General features: G+C 36.1%; 1 long non-coding RNA gene across 1 annotated transcript in view; it reads right to left on the bottom strand.

Annotated features, from left to right (window-relative positions):
* LOC309644514 overlaps positions 1–13,899 on the bottom strand; it is a 293,403-nt gene extending 279,504 nt beyond the window's left edge. The window contains exon 1 of the long non-coding RNA XR_014254471.1: positions 12,884–13,899. This is a non-coding gene — a long non-coding RNA (uncharacterized lncRNA). The remainder of the gene's footprint in view (positions 1–12,883) is intronic.
* Positions 13,900–15,063: the final 1,164 nt, after the last annotated feature.

Here is a 15,063-nt window from a genome sequence, read left to right as displayed (position 1 = left end):
CAAGCTATTTATGTTTTAGCAAGTCATCCAAGCAATTCTAGCCCATGCTAAAGTACCAGTACTATGCATGACCTTTCACCAGCCCAGGTAACTTATTGACTGGGTTTGAGGGAAAGGGTAAGAGCAGGTTCATCAGCTTCTCCTTCTCTGTATCTTCCATACTCAGTCCTGTCAGGGCCTATTTGGAAGCTTAGGAGCCCAGATTGGATGTCAAACACAATTGAGTCTTTCTCTTTGTTCTATTTTTTAATAATCCTAATTTCCTTTGAGATAGTGTGGATTCATCTGACTAAGGAGGGGAGAGGGTTAATAAAGAGGGAGTGTAGAAAAGAAAAAAAAAATACTTTTACATATGACCTCACCATGTGATGAGATGATACTAGATTATGTAGTCCATCATAATTTAACATTTTTATTTTTAGCAGCTATATCATGTAGGGGGAAAATATACCTTTATATAGACAAAAATCAATAAAGTAAATTTTGCTATGGCTTGTGCTTAGTCTGTATAAGAGATATTAACAATTAAGATGATATTAGAAATTCCCTTTTATTTTTATTAGAAGTTATATTCTTGGTCTAGAAATGGTAAACCATTTGTCTGAGTGCTTCTATATATCTAGAATATATAAGAATATAAGAAGTGATTCTAAGAATGATCAACCTGTGGTACTTCAACATCTCAGAGCATCACAACTATTTCAGCATCCAAATAGCAATCAATCACTATTAAAAGTACAATAATCAGAATTTGCACTTGTAGTTTAAGTTGTCACCTCCTTTTAAAGATAGGTCAATGCTTCCTCAAAAGTTGACACAATGACTTTTGGTTCAAAATGTTTATTTTATATTTTTATCATACAGGAAAAAAAGAAACAAGCTCCATGCTGTGTGTGTGTACAATATTCTTTTCTCAGTCATCTTTGTCTTTCCCTTTTCCTTCAAACATGTTTATGTTGCCTCCACTCTTTCAAATTAAATTGAATGAGATAAAATATTTCTCTCCTGAACCCTGTTCTGAGACTTCTACTCTCTCTGCATCTTCATTGAAAAATGATCATGTGAGTTATTTTAAGTTTGATGGAAGCCTATTATAAGGAAATAGTGTCATAATTATTTTGGTTCTAAATAATATTCCATTAATTAACATTGCAGATTTAAAAGCCACATTATTTTTAAAATGTCAAGTTCAACTTAGAAAGCTTATTTTTTAATTCAATAAAGTTTTTTTGTGAAAAATTCAATCCCTGCACTTGTTAATTTACAAATATTAAATTAACTGAAGTTTACCATAGTAAATATTCATAATGATTAGCCTCATTTAATTAAATGCCCTTAAACATTTTAAACTACAATCAGTCCTCAATTAAATGTATTTAATTTAATTAAGTACTTCTTAATGCATGTCAGGACAAACTTGCCTACTTAAAGCAAAATCCCTCTAAGTTCTGAAGCAGCTCTTTGAAATCTATGCATTCAACTCGGTAAATTAAGCTCTTTTGAGCATTCTATTATTGTTTATAAACAATTACATTGTATTACATCTTTAAATGAAATCATAATCCTAACAGTAATTATTCATTTCAAGTTGAAATCATAAATTTAATCTGCCAGGTGCTCTAATATGCTGTATTCTCTTAAAATTGCAAACCCCTTATGACAAACACCTAGGTCACCCCTAAATGTACCAAGAAAAATTTTAATATAAGGATCTGATTAATTTCATCATCTCATTATTTAATTTTAAACAATCCAGGTGATTGTAAAGTGATTTACTCAAATAATTAAGGGGCATAATTTTACCACCTCTGAGTTTGCTGAGTAAAATATTGGGATGATGAGACAATGGCTAATTGATAAGAGATTCCAGACCAGGAAACAGGACCCAGGAATTACACAACTTTCAAGATGAATCAGTGGGAGCCACAGTTAAACACACTGTTCCTTTTCTTCTGGTTAATTTCCTTTTGCTAAAAGGAACATGGTCCCAGGTTCAATGTGCTTCTTCTGGAATTGTATTTGACTTGGACATCTTATTCAATTTATTCAATTTTTTATTGCCCAGATTGCTGCTAATTACCTTACAACTGCTCTCTTCATTGTCTAATGTCTTATGTCTCACTTTTCTGGACCTTGATGTAATTCCTTTGTCAGTTTTTTTTACTATGCAATTCACTTGTTTAAAATCTTTAAGAATTTCTCTGTCTACAAAAGGAAGCATTAATTTATTAGATGTGCAAATAATGCCTTTTTATAACCACATTCCCCAACATAGTGCTAGAGTTTTCTAGCTCCCTTAGAACACCCCATGCTGGGCTCAATACAATTGCCATGTAATCACGTGTTAACTAGATTTTGGTCTTGCTGCTTTTCCTGCCTTGAAGAACCTACCTCCATTCTCCTTAGCTCATTTGACAAACGATATAATAATCAATTCTTCTGTGGAGTCTCGCTTTCTTAACTTTATTGCTCAGAAAAAAATTCATTGCATTCTCTTCTGACTCCACACAACTTGAATTTTCTTTGTACTTATGGCATTGCTGCATTGTATCCAAATTGGCTCTGACTTTAATATTAAAAGGCTCACTTTATCTTAATAATTTCTGCATATTCCACTGTAAGTGTTAATAAATATTAGTTGAGTGAAAAGGAAAAGTATATTAGTTTTAATTATTCTGTGATACATGATGAATAACTTTAAGAAGAAATGTAGTTTGTCTTTCACAAATAGTAGCACTTTGAGAAGCACTTTGAGAAGAAAAGTAGAAAATGAAAATTAAAGCAAATCAGGTCACTTTTTACATAATGGCAAAGATTTACTTCAAATATATCAATTATGGAAAGGAATATTGTCAAAAGATTGAAATTACGTTAAGACTTGGAAATATTAATTGGCCATAAAGGTAAAGCTTCTCATCTGTTTTTTATTCAGGTACAGTAATGCCTAGATAGAGGTTCCAGGATAACCTACCAACAATTTTAAAAGAGCAAGCAAAAATAACTATCAGAAGTTGAAAGAGAGAGGCTATGACTTACAGTGTAAATGAGACTATGATCCTTTATTGGGGAGAGACTACAGCTAAAGTGTATAGTAGATAAACCAAGAAAAGGTAACATAGTTAAAGTTTTCTTAAGTGAGTTTCTTGTTGGATTGACTCATCAATTTATTGGATAAATGTTCTATCATTTCCCACTATTAACTGGGTCCCACCAGTTGGACTCTGTCTTACAAAAAACCTGTAAGTTTTGTTCCCAAACCCAATTAATACCAGTTGCACTTGTTACTGCAACTCTGTGATTGAATTAAATATTACCTAATCTGAGAAATAAATGAAGGGAGAGATACTGCTTCTTTGTAGAATTAATTTAGATACTTTGGAAAAATTCCATGAATATAAGATTGTTAAAATGATATTAATGAAGTGAGGATAGGTAAAACAACTATGCAAAAACTGGGGAAATTGTTTAGGTATAGAAGGATTCAGTACTTCCATCAGTTTGCAGGTATCTAAATTCTTAATCTACTTTTCAGAAAACAAATCTGGATACTATAGAAATTGCATTCTGGTATGATTTATGAAGGAAAAGTAAAACAGAATTCCAACTGTGGACACATATTCCAAAAGCAATGATATCATCCTGATAACTTACATGAAAAATTCTCACCTTCAGGGCATTAAGAGGTTTACTTTTTAATGGAACCTGTGACAGATCTATTTTAAAAGGATTGTTTTCTTTTTTGTGATGTAAACAACAGCCTGATAATACAGCTGTGGGTTTTGAATAATAGATTTTCTTAATGCAAAGGCCACTGTATAAACTTCTTGTGTGGTCCTGTGTATCTGCTATAGAACTTCAAAATCCTCCTGACAGGCATGGTGGGTTTTCATGTGTTTGACGCTGCCTATTTCCATAGCTTAATTTCCCACCATTCCCACATGGACACCCTATGAAGTCAAACTGATTACTCCTTCCCAGGAGAAATTTCTCTGTTTCCTTGCCTGCTCTTGTTGTATGTGCTGTTTGGTCTTCTTGGAAAAAGTTTCTCTCCAACTTTCTGCCTAGTAAATTCTACTCTTGTTTCAGTTTCAGCATGACTTTTTATCACTTCCTTGGTGCCATGCCAGCTCCTCTGCCCATGCACATACATACTCTATATTTGTGCCTCATAGAATTAAAGGCTTCCTTCTGTGTGCTTTTAGAGAACTCTGTAAATATTTCTATTTTAGCATTTACCCTTGCTTGGTGCTATGGACTGAATGTTTGTGCCCCCCTCCAAATTCATAGGCTGAAATCCAATCTCTAATATGATGATATTTGGAGATGGTGTCTCTGGGAGGTAATTATGTCATGAGCATGAAGCCCTCACGATGGGATTTGTGCCCTTATAAGAAGAGACATTAGAGATTGTGCTTCCTCTCTCTCCATTCTCTGCTGTGAAAGGATACAAAGAGAAGACAGCCATCTGCAAATCCAGAAGGGGGCTCTCACCAGACTGGATTTGCCAGCACCTTGATCTTGAACTTCCCAGCCTCCAGAACTATAGGAAATAAATGTTTGTTGTTTAACCACCCATTCTATGTTAATTTGTTATAGCAGCCCCAACTGACTAAGACACTTGGTAACTGAATTTTACTTGTGTTAAAAACCAAGACAACAGGCTCAAAATGGAGTCACTTATGCTAAGCCCCATGTCACTAAACCAAGATTTAATTTCAGTTTCCATTCTCCCAGAAATACAGTCTCAAACCAGTCAATCAGGAATCATCTGATCAGCACTAGTGAGGTGGTCTGCCTGAAAGACCCCTACCATCCCCTAAAGGAAATTGACCTTGCCAGGACCAATCCACAGTTTGGATCCACTTTTTTACTACTTCCTTTTTCCCACTCCTTTCTGCCTATAAGGTCTTTCATTTTCTACAGCTCCTGAAACTCCTTTGTTTCTGCTGGGTTGGATGAGGCCTGATTCATGAATCACTGAAAAAAGCCAATAAGATTTTAAAAATTTACTCTGTTGAACTTTGTTTTTCAACACTTGATTACCTCTCAACTATACGCTGAGTTGCCAGACACCAAAAGTTTTGTGTTACTCAATTATTTTACCTGTAACTCCCTGAGTAGTGCCTGGTATTTAACAGTTCTGCTGTGGTTGTTTTTATGTTTGATTGTCTTTGGAAAACAACACCAAGATTAGGTGACCATGTCAAACATTTCAAATTTTCTTTAATCTTTGCATTTCACCTGGCAAAAATGAATAATATTCTCAAGAGTTTATTTTTAAGATAGTTTTCCATATTTACTAACTTTTTATTGCTCAGAAGTACCTGATAAATCTAAAATACATCCCAATTGAGAAAAACTAAATACTTAAACTTCATTAGTCATCAGAAAATAAAATTAAAACCACAATGAGATGCCACTACAAATCCACCACAATAGCTAAAATAAAAATAGAAAATAAAAAACTCCAAGTTTTGGCTAGAATGTAGAGGAATCAGAACTTTCATATACAGCTGCTAGAAGTACAAATTGGCACAGTTACATTTGAAAACTGTCTGGCTGTTACTAACACTGAACATCTGCATGCCCAATGGTGGAAGTAGCAATAGCACTCCTAAGAGTACACACCACAGAAACATGTATACATGCTTAGTAAAAGACATGTATTAGAATAACTGCTCTTCATAATAGCCCAAACCTGAACAATACCCAAATTCAACAACCATGTAATGGATAAATAAATTATGAGCATTCAAGCAATGAAATATTACACTATATTGAGAATAAATGATCTACTACTATGCACAGCAATATGAGTGAATCTCACAAACATGACATTGTCTGAAAGAGTGTGTGTTGTATTTTTCCATTCATATAAAATACAAAAACTAACAGAACTAATTTAAGCTGCTAGGAGTCAGGATAATGATTGAACTTTGGTCAAGCATAGTGTCAGATGGAGGCACAAAGAGGAGTTCTAGGGGCTGGTAATGTTTTGTTTTTTGCTGCAGATACTGGTTCTGTTTGTTAAAAAAAAGAAATCATCAAACTCAAATATATCCTTTACTGTATGTACAATTAAAAATGAAAAATGTACCTATGGAGTGATACACACTCATAGGTCCAGAGCCTGGTTTAACATCATATATATCTGTGGTTCTTAGTATTATACAAATTGAACAACATACTTCTTTTTCTTTTTTTCCTTTTTTCAAAGTGGATTTTTTTTTCTTCTTTTCTTTTTTTTTTTTAACATCTTTATTGGAGTATAATTGCTTTACAATTGTTAGTTTCTGCTGTATAAGAAAGTGAATCAGCGATACATCTTATTTTTATTTTTTAAAGCTCACTAATTGAGCACCCACACCAAGGACTTGACAGCTTGAAATCTTTTATTTAATAATAGCTACAAAACACTAAGAGCTTCCTCTATATAAGGGCCACTTCAGGGTCAGTAAGGTTAAACCAAAGGATACAGAGCCTTGAATGGCAGGCCCAGTATCTACACCCAGATCTAATTCCAAAGGCCATACCATATAAAACACCTTCTACAGGTCACCTACATTTATTGACTAGAAGGAACTATTTTCCCATGTTTATTAATCAAGGATATTTAATTTTGCAACATCTGGAGATGACCAATATTACTATATAAATTGATATCTCCAATTTGCCTCTGATAAAATTTACAGCGCATCCTTTTCCTCCTTATCACTATCTGCATAGAACCCCAAGTATCCAGCCATCTAGGTGGGAAACCATAATTTCTGGAATTATGCTGCAAACAACCTGAGGATCTCAGTGCTCCCAAATTAACAAGTTTAAGTCTCACTCACAGGCCATATGAGCTCTGGGTCTTTCATTTCTCATTATTTTGGACCTAGATAGAATGATCCACTTCTATCTGGGGCATTGTTGTGCTCATGGACCAGGGAATGGGTAACAGACACACAATGGCTCTTCACCCCTGCTTGGAAGTGGCGTCATCATTCCTGCCTACATTTCATTGTTCTCAGCAAGTCATATTGCCTCACCTGACCTTGGTGGGATGGGAGTTTTAATCTCCCCATAGGAAAGGGCACCTCAAAATAATAGGCCTAAAGCAGATATTAGCATCTGCTGCCAGATAAGGGAGTAAAATCCTCTTACAGGGAAGGACAGCATTTGAGAACAACACCACAGGCTACAGCAAGCATTTTAAGTGTTATTTAAATTCCTCTATATGAATAAAATAATTTATTATCTATTAACCGATGAAGAGACAACTGTATTATTTTGTACTCTATTGTTGTTACAAACAGTGCTTACAAATGTTTCCTTAAAGCCATTTGCAAGTGTTTCTCTAAGACACACACCTGGAAATGAATTTTCTGGGTAGTAGTTTCATAGGCATCTTCCACTTCACTAGATCTTTTGCCAAAGTTTCCTCTAAAAAGTACAAATTTACTCTCTTACCAGCAACACACAGGAGTTTCAGATTCTCCACATACTGTTACTCTATGCAGTAATGTAACACTCCACAGGTCCTGATCAGGTGTCTTTGCAGACATGACAGAATGGTAAATCTGAGTGACAGTAAAATGGATATTCATTATACTTGTTTTTGTATTTTCTGTATAATTAAAACATTTCTTAATTCTTAGTTAACTAAATTAATATTTCATGACATTTTTTAAATGAAAGAAAAATGAAGAGAAGGTCTATAGAGGCAGACTGTTGTGAAGAATCCCCAAGTCTATTGTCATTACCTTCTAAAAGAGTATAGATATAGATATAGAATTTATATAGAGAGTGATATAGAAGTTTTCTTCTGAATTTTTACACATAGCCTTTGGTTATTTCCTCCTCTAACCACTAAGTATTTCTACAAGTACAAATATATGATGAAAAACATTTTCTCTGCTGACTTTCAAATACTACTGGATAGAAAAGATATTGTTAATTGCCTTCTACCCCATGTTCCTTGCCCTCTGGAGCTCCTTCAGATCATAAACAATTCCCACATGTGCCAGTGTTTTTGTTTTCCTTTAAATACTTGCATCTCTGTCTGCCTGAATGCTGCCTCTGGTTCTGGGAGGATGCCTGACCCACAAGTGGAAACAAGAAGTGCCAGGATGCTAATGTCCCAGAGAGCCACCCCTCAACTAACAAGGGATGAGGTCCCCTGAACTTTGCAAGGACTGAGTTCTCCTGAGTGTCTCTTGGAGGATCCTCAGGGGGACTGAGCCCCAGTTGTCCCCATGGTAACCTGCCCATGAACACACCCTTTATTGGTCTCCCTCTCTTCCTGCCTCACTCTTCCCCTCACCTTGCCATGGTTTCCGTGGATCACTCTCAAATAAAACACTTGTCTATGAATGCTTGTCTCAGTCCTGTTTTGGGGGTGTTTGGGAGGAAAAAGTCTTTTTCTCTGATTTGTGACATAAATTGGATGAACAAAAGATAGATTAGCAAGAGAAAAATAAAGAGAAGTTTATTAACACATGCATGGCACATACACACGGGAGAATTCAGTGGTGAGGAACTCAAAGGAGTGGTTAGAACTTGAGCTTATATGTCATCTTAGCAAAGAACAATAAATTTGTGGAGAACTGATAAGACAATGGAAAAGGACTTTGAGATTTTAGGTGTGGAAGACTGCAGGAAGGTAAAGATGATGCAAGAGAAGGAAACATCGCCTCCTGGGACATGCCCGAGTCCCTGGGACAGGCTGCAAATTGAGGGTCCTTGGCTTCACGCAGGAAAGAATTCAAGAATGAGTCCAAGGAGAGTGAAAGCAGGTTTACTCAGGGAGATACACACGCCATAGACAGAATGTGGTCCATCTTAGAAGGCAAGAGCGGCCCTGGAGTGCAGGGTTGTTATTGTTTATGGGCTGGGTAATTTCATACGGTAACGAGTGGGAGGAATATTATTGTTGAGGGGTGGGGATTTCTAGGAGTTGGACCACTGTACACTTTTGGCCTTTTATGGTCAGCTGTGGAACTGTCATGGTGCGAGGGGGAGTGTATTTTTAGTATTCTAATGAAGATATAATGAGTTAAAGGTCAATGACCGGACCATGCTCGGACCATGCTTGATGCCAACTTGGTTTTAGCTGGTTCCAGCCAGCTTTTGTTGTATCCTGTTTTTCTCAACTGCTGTGCCCCCCTCCACATTCGTTTAACAGTTGTGCCTGGCCCACTTCCTTCCTATCTCAAATATATGAGGAAACTAATGGAAGAAGTTCTTTTAACAAAGTTTGTTATGTAGATTCCACTAGTGCCATCTCAGGGCTTAGAGTTCACAGTTGTCCAATAACTAACTTTGTCCTTACTGATAGAGAGGGAAGAGAGGACATCTTTACAAATTTATGTCCTGTTTTTAGGTAAATAGGGGAAGGGCAGAGAGCTTTTTTTATACCTGCTTCTTCTCAAATGTTTTCAGCTCCAAATATAGGCATATCTCATTGCATTGTGCTTTACTTTATTGCACATGTAGAAGCCTATCAGCCCCATTTTCCCAAGAGCACTATTTTTTTAATTAAGGTATGTACATTGTTGTTTTAGACATAATACTATTTCAACTTAATAGACTACAGTATAGTGTAAACAAAACTTTTATATGCACTGGGAAACCAAAAAAATTTGTGTGACTTGTTTTATTGTGATATTTGCTCTATTGCTGTGGTCAGCAACTGAACCTGCAGTATCTCTGAGGTATGCCTGTAATCAATATGTAAGTGTATTTTGGGATGGCATATCCTGCCACCTTTCAGGGATTACCTTGATTAAGAAAGCAGAGAAACTTAAGTCTTAGTGAAACTGATGCCTCTCCCCCAATCCCCACCAAGTCCTCCAGCTTTTCAGAATTATTCTGGAAAATGTCTCTGAGGATTTCTGAAGGAGCAGGAAGCTTTCAGCCTTGTGAGTCAGTGTGCCCTATAGCCTGCTTCCATGTCACTGGCTCAGTACAAGCTTTTAGGTCCTCTGGCTGCTATCTCTTTTCACCAGCTGGATCTGCCCACTATGGTCAACACCCCAACAGTTCATCTCCCCCAAAGAACTTGTCACACAATCTTCTTACATTTAATAGCCTTTTACAGCAATTTCAGATTAATGCAGTGGATTATATAAAAGAACAAGAAATTCCTTAAAATTGAACATTGGATCTTCCTGTCCTAAAAATCCATTAATTCTTTCCAGTCATAGGAAACATCCTGTAGGTTACATTTGTCTTAATCTTCTAAGTCCTCACTTCAGACCCTTTCCCCCTGCTTCCTATTTGCTTGATTCCTAAACCAAATTCCTGCTATTTACTTTGATTAGAAGTTTAGCTCTGCCCCTAATTTAAGTCTTCTGTTACCCTTGTATAGCATCAACTCTTTAGAGTATTTTCCCAAACAAAAGGCCGTCTAATCATGTTCTTTGCCCCTGAGCCTCACAAAGCACAGGCAGGACTTTTTAAATGACATGTTTTTCTTAACATAATTCAAATTATTCTTCCAATGTCACCCTTTGTTTGGAGAAGAGGTACAGCCTAAATATCCATTCTTCTGTATTTCAACCCAGGGTTTGAAGGTTGATGTTTATTTTAATTTTAGTTATATTTAACTGCAACAATACCATGGTAAACTCTTTTAAATAAAATGTTTCAGTACTTCATATTTCTATAATATCCATGATTCAGGACAATTTTAGTTTCAAGTTTTAGAAACCAAATCCAACATATCTTAAAGGAGAAAATGCTCAATATTAGCTCACATAATGGCAAAGCCTTTGGATGGTTTTCAAGCACAGCTAGATCCAGGGGATTATGTATTTGTAGGACACAGTGTCTCTCCATCTTGGTATCTCAATTTTCTTTCTTCCATGTTGACTTCATTTCTATGCAGTTCCTTCCAATGTTTTGGCAAGATGATGATGAGCTTGTATCCTGTACATTTGGTAACCTCAGAGAAAAGAGAGTGCCTCCTTCCTGATATTACCAAAAAAAGTCCTGGTATTTTCTCTAATTATTCAAAATGAATCATGTGTCAATTTAGAAATCAATCACTGTGGCCAGGGGCATCAGAAATAATTCTCACTTCTGAAAGTGGTATCAGGGTGGGAGAGGTGTTGTTCCCCATAAGACGTCATTGTTCTCACAAATGAGGGGTGGACGCTGAGCAAGGAAATGCAACACACACAAGGGTCTAATGAAGAGTTTTAAAGTCTGCTCAGAAAACCTAACTGCATTTTCCATTCTTTCTTCAGAAGAGAAAGAAAAAAAAGTGAGGGTTATTATCAAACAATAAATATGTATGTGGACATTTAGAATAGAGGCTACTTTTAGTTGGAGACTCATTACTAGAAGCCAAATAATAACTTGATCACAGGGCAAGATGTGAAATTTATCTTTTTTTTTTCTTTTAATATAGGGACTGGCATAGTATTACTGAGATGTCTTTGCCATCATTTGATACATATTTGCTAAAGGAAAGGAGTATTTTCTGTTTTGAATTCTAATTCTAAAGTCACATTTTGAAGAGTCAGCCAGAAACTGATGAAGAAATGTATATTTTTCACAGGTTTTGTCCAGGATGTTCCTTGGGTGAAAAAGGAGATTATTCCTGAAGTACTTCTCTGGAGAGGGGTTTATTTAAAAATAATGAGGAAGACTATGCTTGAATACATTCTTCACAGTGTAGAATATGCAGCATTCTAAGAGTTTGAAAAAGAGAGAAATTAATATAGGCTTGAGAAGTGAGAGGATTCAATGGAAAAGACAGTTCCTACCTTTAAAAGTAGGTAGGATTTTATAAAACAAAGAAGAAAAATATTAATCTGAAGTTTAAATTAAATGATTTTCAAGGAACTAGCTTGAGAACTAAATGTGTCTAGTAATAATAAGAATTTTTTTTTTTTTTATGTTCTGACGCAGAGCTTTATTCATATGCACCCAGATAGTACAACAAACAAACGGTGTGACGTATAAAAAAAATCTCTGTAGAAACAATCTAAACGTTTATCAGTAGGAGAATGGATTAAAATGATGAGATAAAATATATTATTTAAAATGAATGATCCCCAGTATCATGTATTAAAGTGGATAAGTTTCAAAAACAAATTACAGATGGATATGTATTTTATGATACCATGATTATAAAATTGTAAAATGTGCAAAACAATATATTATTTATAGATGTATACATATGTGGTTTCCAAAGTTTCAAATGTGCATAAGAATGATAAACATCTAATTCAGTGCACTGGTTATTATCTCTGGGTATGTAAAATGGGGACTGGGATTGAAGAAATGTACAAAGAACTTCAACTGTAATGAACGAACTGTCTGTAATGACTGAATTTTTAATTTAATTTTATTTATTTTTGGCTGCATTGGGTCTTCGTTGCTGTGCGCAGCCTTTCTCTAGTTGCAGCAAGTGGGGGCTACTCTTTGTTGCGGTGCGCAGGCTTCTCTCATTGTGGTGGCTTCTCTTGCTGCGGAGCACGGGCTCTAGGCTCGCCAGCTTCAGTAGCTGTGGCACGTGGGCTCAGTAGTTGTGGCTTGCAAGCTCTAGGGTGCAGGCTCAGTAGTTGTGGCGCACAGGCTTAGCTGATCCTCAGCATATGGGATATTCCAAGACCAGGGCTCGAACTCGTGTCCCCTGCATTGGCAGGCAAGTTCTTAACCACTGTGCCACCAGGGAAGTCCCTGTAATGACTGAATTTTTAAATAATAATTTTTTAAATCTGAAGTGAATATGGTACCGCAATAATTGATACACAGGTGTTTGTTATGTTCTCTTTTTCTCTGCGGTTGAAATATATCCTAATTAAAGAAATGAAGCTTTGTTATAATGTTGAAAGCCATTACTTTTCTCTAAAAATTATAAGTGTAGAAAATATTACAAATCCAGTACTCAATTTTTTTTTTTACATCTTTATTGACATATAATTGCCTTACAATGGTGTGTTAGCTTCTGCTTTATAACAAAGTGAATCAGTTATACACATACAATATGTTCCCATATCTCTTCCCTCTTGCAACTCCCTCCCTCCCACCCTCCCCATCCCACCCCTCTAGGTGGTCACAAAGCACCAAGCTGATCTCCCTGTGCTATGCGGCTGCTTCCCACTAGTTATCTATTTTACATTTGGTAGTGTATATATGTCCATGACACTCTCTTACCCTGTCACATCTCACCCCACCCCCTCCCCATATCCTCAAGTCCATTCTCTAGTAGGTCTGTGTCTTTATTCCCGTCTTGCCACTAGGTTCTTCATGGCTTTTTTTTTTTTTTTTTTTTTCCTTAGATTCCTTATATATGTGTTAGCATACTGTATTTGTTTTTCTCTTTCTGACTTACTTCACTCTGTATGACTGACTCTAACTCCATACACCTCATTACAAATACCTCCATTTCATTTCTTTTTATGGCTGAGTAATATTCCATTGTATATATGTGCCACATCTTCTTTATCCATTCATCTGTCGATGGACATTTAGGTTGCTTCCATGTCCTGGCTATTGTAAATAGAGCTGCAATGAACATTTTGGTACATGACTCTTTTTGAACTATGGTTTTCTCAGGGTATATGCCCAGTAGTGGGATTGCTGGGTCGTATGGTAGTTCTATTTGTAGTTTTTTAAGGAACCTCCATACTGTTCTCCATAGTGGCTGTATCAATTTACATTCCCACCAACAGTGCAAGAGTATTCCCTTTCCTCCACACCCTCTCCAGCATTTATTGTTTCTAGATTTTTTGATGATGGCCATTCTGACCGGTGTGAGATGATATCTCATTGTAGTTTTGATTTGCATTTCTCTAATGATTAATGATGTTGAGCATTCTTTCATGTGTCTTTAGGCCATCTGTATATCTTCTTTGGAGAAATGTCTATTTAGGTCTTCTGCCCATTTTTGGTTTGGGTTGTTGGTTTTTTTGTTATTGAGCTGCATGAGCTGCTTGTAAATCTTGGAGGTTAATCCTTTGTCAGTTGCTTCATTTGCAAATATTTTCTCCCATTCTGAGGGTTGTCTTTTGGTCTTGTTTATGGTTTCCTTTGCTGTGCAAAAGCTTTTAAGTTTCATTAGGTCCCATTTGTTTATTTGTGTTCTTATTTCCATTTCTCTGGGAGCTGGGTCAAAAAGAATCTTGCTGTGATGTATGTCATAGAGTGTTCTGCCTATGTTTTCCTCTAAGAGTTTGATAGTGTCTGGCCTTACATTTAGGTCTTTAATCCATTTTGAGTTTATTTTTGTGCATGGTGTCAGGGAGTGTTCTAATTTCATATTTTTACATGTATCTGTCCAATTTTCCCAGCACCACTTATTGAAGAGGCTGTCTTTTCTCCACTGTATATGCTTGCCTCCTTTATCAAAGATAAGGTGACCATATGTGCCTGGGTTTATCTCTGGGCTTTCTATCTTGTTCCATTGATCTATATTTCTGTTTTTGTGCCAGTACCAAACTGTCTTGATTACTGTAGCTTTGTAATATAGTCTGAAGTCAGGGAGCCTGATTTCCCCAGTTCCATTTTTCGTTCTCAAGATTGCTTTGGCTATTCGGGGTCTTTTGTGTTTCCATACAAATTGTGAAATTTTTTGTTCTAGTTCTGTGAAAAATGCCAGTGGTAGTTTGATAGGGATTGCATTGAATCTGTAGATTGCTTTGGGTAGTAGAGTCATTTTCACAATGTTGATTCTTCCAATCCAGGAACATGCTATATCTCTCCATCTATTTGTATCATCTTTAATTTCTTTCATCAGTGTCTTATAATTTTCTGCATACAGGTCTTTTGTCTCCTTAGGTAGGTTTATTCCTAGATATTTTATTCTTTTTGTTGCAATGGTAAACGGGAGTGTTTTCTTAATTTCACTTTCAGATATTTTGTCATTAGTGTATAGAAATGCAAGAGATTTTTGTGCATTAATTTTGTATCCTGCTACTTTACCAAATTCATTGATTAGCTCTAGTAGTTTTCTGGTAGCATCTTTAGGATTCTCTATGTATAGTGTCATGTCATCTGCAAATAGTGACAGCTTTACTTCTTCTTTTCTGATTTGGATTCCTTTTATTTCTTTGTCTTCTCTGATTG

The sequence above is a fragment of the Balaenoptera physalus genome (genome assembly GCF_965194825.1).
Source record: "Balaenoptera physalus genome assembly, chromosome: 16".
Lineage (NCBI taxonomy): Eukaryota > Metazoa > Chordata > Mammalia > Artiodactyla > Balaenopteridae > Balaenoptera > Balaenoptera physalus.
This window is presented reverse-complemented; position numbering and strand designations above follow the sequence as displayed.